Below are 5476 nucleotides of genomic sequence, written 5' to 3'. Positions count from 1 at the left end.
TTTCTAAGAGTGAGGCTCCAGGTTGGTCAACCATGCTCCAGTGGGTGGCCCCATGCCCAAGAGCATGTGGGCAGCATTATTCAGGCTTGATTATATATATTTGTTTTAAATAAGACATGAAATGGGGTAGGAAGGTGAAAGCAGATCTGGAAGGAATTGGAGGGAGGAATAGAGAGTGAATATGACCCAAATACATTGTATGCAATTGTCAAAAAGTCACATGCCTTTCAGGATCCAATAATATATTAAAAATGAAAATGGCTTGCCGGGTGTTTGGCACACATCACAGGCTGAAGAAATTGTAGCAGTCATTACAGCTCCTTGCTTTAAACTATGATTCTCATAATGAACTTGGGAAATGGGTTAGGTTGGTGTAACCACTCATTTTCCTAGAGAATAGATTGAAGCCCAGAGAAGTGCAGAATCTTGCTCAAGGTCACCAGTGAATGGAGAAACTACTTTTGGACCTGCCAATAAACCTTGCCTTCAGATTGTGGGATAGGATGAAAGGAAAGCTCTGCATGACAAAGCAGTTCCTGGATTTTAAGAAGAGACTGCAAAGGTCCCAGCCATGCCTCTCTGCTGGGCCATGCCAGAATTCTAATGGGAAGCATTAGTCAAATTGGAAACAGGCTGTTCTCATTAACCACAGAGAAAACCCTATTTCACGCCCAGATGGAAACTATCCCATTATTCTCACCGGGTTGTGCTCCTCCTGGCTGTGGTCTCTGGGATGGATAATTCTTCCTACAACCCTCCCTTGGGAAATGTCTACGCCCACTACCAAAGGTACCTAGTTGAAGGTTAGGAGCACTTTGAGGGTTCACAGAGGCCTTAGCCTCAGCTTCTCAAGGCACTGTCTGAGCTGACAGTAAATACTTGGAAGCATTTGGAACAAGAGTGACAAGCTCACAGCTAGAATGCAGGCACTGGAATTTGCTGACTGTGGGATAAATGGAGACAGCCTTATGAAGGTCGAGTATAAAGGAGAGATGGTAAGGACTCATCATTGAGACTTCCAGGAAGCACTTCCTAAGTGCCCCTAAATGAACCAAGTGCAGAGCTGTGGAGATGCTGGCACAAAGTCTTGTGACTGAGGACATTCTAGGCCAGGGTGCTGACAGTTGTACACATAGGAATGTCCTCTGATGTGCCTGGAAAGATGTCCAGATGATATCTGTTTCCCTTGTGGAGGCCAGGGAGTAGAAGGGTAGAAATGTAAGAGAGCATACTGGCTTTCTAATAGATCTACCAACACTTTCTACAACCAATGTCAATCATAGTAGGTATCTGCAGCCCTCGGAAGATGGAAGGGCTGGGAACACGTTATGGCCAGTGTTTTTGTAACCTAGAGTGATCAGGATGACCAGAACCTAATTGTTCTGTAGTCCTAAGAGCCTGGTGTGTAGTAAAGATCCTCAACAGGTAGAATAAAATGAGCCTGATTGGAAAATAACAAGCCACTGAAGAAGTACAAAGAATTTTGTGAAATTTGAAAGAATGCAGCACTAAGATGTTGACACTGAGAGAAATCTAAACAACTTAATTTTAGTTAAGTAAAACAAAGAGCATAGGGTCGGCACATTTTTTGCAGGCAGTGAAAATTATGCTCATGTGTCTTAGGAAAGATGGACAAGATGCTTATAAAGTGAGAAACCTGTAAAATGCTATATATTAAGTTGCACAATACAATTTTCCACTTAAAAAATAATTTACAAACTTTCTTGTTAGTATCTATAAAGAGAAAAAGCAATGTTGAATAGAAAAAGTATCAAAACAACAGTAATATTTGGCTGACAAGTGAGTATATTTTCTTTCTTTTTTGATTTAATTTATATGTCCTTTCAGTGAATGCATATGTCTTTCTGAATGGATGAAATAAATCAATAATTCTACCCCAATGTGTGCTGGGGTATGAGTGTCAGTGTTCCCTTCCTATGCATCTATCTGGGCATTTAGATGATATGACAAAATGAAGGCCATACTTCCTTCTTCAAGGAAATAAATGGTCCCACCTTGTGATACAGACTTAGGGCCAAGGAGAGTCAGGGTCTGATCACTGACATTTATTCAACACTGCACAACAGAGAGTCTACATATTATCTCAGTATTCCTGTGGGGTTAGCTTTCTTTTATTGCTGCAATAACTACCACATTCGAGACTCTCCTATGTACCATGTCCCAATAAAAGATTATTTAAAAAGAATTCACCTGATTCCTACAATAAAACACAGGGCAATGGAGCATATAGCTGGTGCTTACAAAAGTGGCAGAATTAAAGCTACTATGTGATTCTTAACCACAGTCAGTGCTTGACTTCTGCCTTTAGTTGGTGTTCCTTGGCTTCATGTCCCTCTTTTCTTTTCCTCCCATATGTCTGTCTGTCCATCTCTCCTTCCCCCTTCTTTTTTCTCTCTTCCTTCTTCCCTTCTTCTTCCTTCCTATCTTTTTCTCCTCTCTTTCCATCTCCTCCTCCCTCTACATCTCCTTCCTTTCCTCCATATTTCTTTCTCTGCCTTCTTTCTTCTCTACATGTATCTGCCTCTCTTCTTTACCCCCGCTTTATGTCTATAAGAAAAGAGGAATACATACTTTATTGGGAGAGATTATCTTTTAACCCATTTCTTTACTTCTTGGCTCATGGTTAAGATGGGGGTAATGTTTGCAGCAACATTTCAACTCCCAAGGTCAGAGGGGAGGTGTCTGCCTTGGTGTCCTAAGGCATAATTAATTCCGCATATCCCTTTAGTCTTGATCTTCTGAGGTGGTGTGCACATATCTACTCCTCTTGGTTGCTCATGATTCCAAGGTCTTGCCCAAAGTCTCGGTGAAGCATCTAGTTAGAGTGAGGTAGCAAACCCTGCTGTGGCTGTTTGGACTCCAGTCCTCTTTTCTCTTGCTCTTCAAAGGCCAAAGTGTAGCAATCAAGCTTTCTCCACAAGGCAGCTGTGGCATGGATCCCATACAGTATAAATTCTGAAATTACTCGGCCTGACAAGGCTTCCCTCCATCCTTACTTTGGAGAGTAACATGTATGTCACACCAACCTGAAAGAAAAGTAGGTCCCTGAAGAAGCATGTTTCAACCTTAGAAAACTTTCCAGGAGTCAGCAGAGATAGTTTGTCTCTGTCGAAGATCAGGTCTTGACAGCTTTGCTGGAAACTGAACTGAGTTAACATGAAGCCTGTTGGTAGCTCTGGCTGTTTCACAACTGCCAACACAAGGAACCACTTAGGCTTCTTGTTCTCAAAATATGCCTGGGACTTACTTTGCTCTGAGGATCAAGGATGAAAATCACTTTGAGAAGGCCATGCAGGCTCTTGCCTTGGTGTTGCTGTAAATTAAAAGGAATAAAGATTACTACAGGTTTGTTTTTCCTTTTCTCTATGGTTTTTGCCTTCCATTGTACAAATATAATACTGAATTCTTTTTTTTTTTTTTTTTTTTTTTTTGCAATGGAGAAATACGCAAGAGACATTTCTTACTAGGCTATAAATTATGAGGCAATGGCTGGGGTGGAGAGCCCAGTAATCACGTTTTGGGCTTCTGCCCTTTCTCTCTGTCTTTCTGGGCTTGTATTCGGAGTTCCTCATCTAGGCGTTCCTTTGCACGGACTACCTTTGACTGCAGGTAGAAAGAGCCACCCACGGACTTATCATTCACTTTAAATAGGTGTTCATAATTCTTCTGGACCTCCTCAGGGCTCAGCTTGGAGATGTTGAGAATCTGCTGGGCTTCCTGGAGGCTGAGGCCAGAGAGATTGGATGCAGCTGCAGATTGGTGCCCAGCCCGCCCTCGGGCATCAGCGGCTGCCTGGCTTGCTGCAAACTCCTGCCTCAGGGCCCTGGCAAAGGCTCTGCCCACCACCTGCATACCCATCACAATGATCTGGGCCAGGTACTTGGCAATCGAGTTCCCAGAGGCAGACTGGCTCCCCTCGGCCTTCAGGAAAAGGCATGACAGCCGCTCCACTTTAGGGGGACAGGTGTGGCTTCCCGACCCAGTGGGACCAGCTCCTACTGAATTCTAAGTTTTACGGCTCCTTTTCCTCTGAACCTGCATGGGAGCCACGACTTGTTTCATTATTATTGATAAGGAGATCTATGCAACAGGAAGGAAGGCTTATGGGTGCTTCAATCCCACTTAGAAGGGGAAACAAAATAATCATGGGAGGCAGAAGGAGGGAGGGTCCTGGATGGAAGAGGACAAGGGGAGGGAAATTGTGTGTGTGTGTGGGGGGGGGGAATCAGGTATGGGAAGAGACATGAGAGAAGTTCAGAGGGGCAGGTAAATGGATGGGAGGGAGACACTTGGTCCTGTGGATGCTTGTTGCCCCAGAGAAGGAGGATGTTAGAGGGGTGAGATGGGAGTGGGTGGGTAGGGGAGCACCCTCTTTGTGTCAAATGGAAGGGGGGATGGGGTGGGAGGTTTGCAGAGGAGAGACCAGGAAAGGGGAAACATTTGAAATAGAATTAAATAAAGTAATTAATAAAAATAGTAAAAAAAAAATAATAATAATAAAAAGAAGAGCCATGTAGTAAGTTAGCAATGATCACGCATACATATACATCTCAAAAAGTTTAGGGTCTACCCACTTATCACTAGATCTATCACTTAGTCTTCTAGTCTCCTTGTAATCACCAACACAGCACTGTTCTTTAGGTCATGAATAGGACACAGATCCACAGACCTAGATGGTCAATGTTTCAAGTGTGGTGAAGTGTAAATTTCTGGTTTCTTAACAACTCAGTTGTGTCTCTTGATGTTTTCCTGAAAGTTGTCTTGTGAGAGGACATGTGATGTTGTGCTGAAAACAGACACTTGAAAGGGCACATGATGTTTAGAAGGAATATAAATAGAACCCCACAAACACAGAGAGAGAATGCTCTTGCATTGCCTCCCTGCGACACTTTGCTCCCCATCACTAGTCCTCATTGGTTATCATTTCATAGAGAGAAATACGCAAAAGAAACTTCTTGTGGTATTCTGGCTGATTCTGGCCACTTCCACTGACTCATGCCAATTCAGTGGAACCTTGTTCCTTCTGCTGGATCTTGACTCCATCACTGATTAATAATTGGTGTTTGTTATTGAACGGAACTGCTAGGATCCTGCCAACAGTGTGGAACCACCCTGAGGAACTACTTCTAAACACAACTCTCTTTCCTTATTAGCCTTCTTTCTCCTCTACCTCTGGTCAGCGGGTTAGAAGGGAGTTTGAACTTTAATATTTTACTCCAACCTCTTATCAATATATGGAATCTGGATGGGGGTAAGCCTGTAATCCCAGTACTCAGTGAACTGGAGGAAGGAGGGCTATGAAGTCCTTCTTAGGCTAGCCCAGGCTACATAAAAATTTTGCTTAAAAAAGGGAGGAAGACGCAAACCGAATCCAAGAACACATCAAAATGATCATTCATCATGACCAAGTAGGCTTCATCCCAGGGATGCAGGGATGGTTTAATATAAGGAAATC

The 5476-nt window shown here is 43.2% G+C and overlaps 1 pseudogene; it reads right to left on the bottom strand.

The window, feature by feature from the left end:
• Window positions 1-3531: 3531 nt before the first annotated feature.
• The window catches only part of LOC110334506, a 6120-nt pseudogene continuing 4175 nt past the window's right edge, over window positions 3532-5476 (bottom strand).

Source organism: Mus pahari, chromosome 17 (assembly GCF_900095145.1).
Source record: "Mus pahari chromosome 17, PAHARI_EIJ_v1.1, whole genome shotgun sequence".
NCBI lineage: Eukaryota > Metazoa > Chordata > Mammalia > Rodentia > Muridae > Mus > Mus pahari.
Note: the sequence above shows the minus strand (reverse complement) of the source record. Positions and strands in the feature narration are given on the sequence as shown.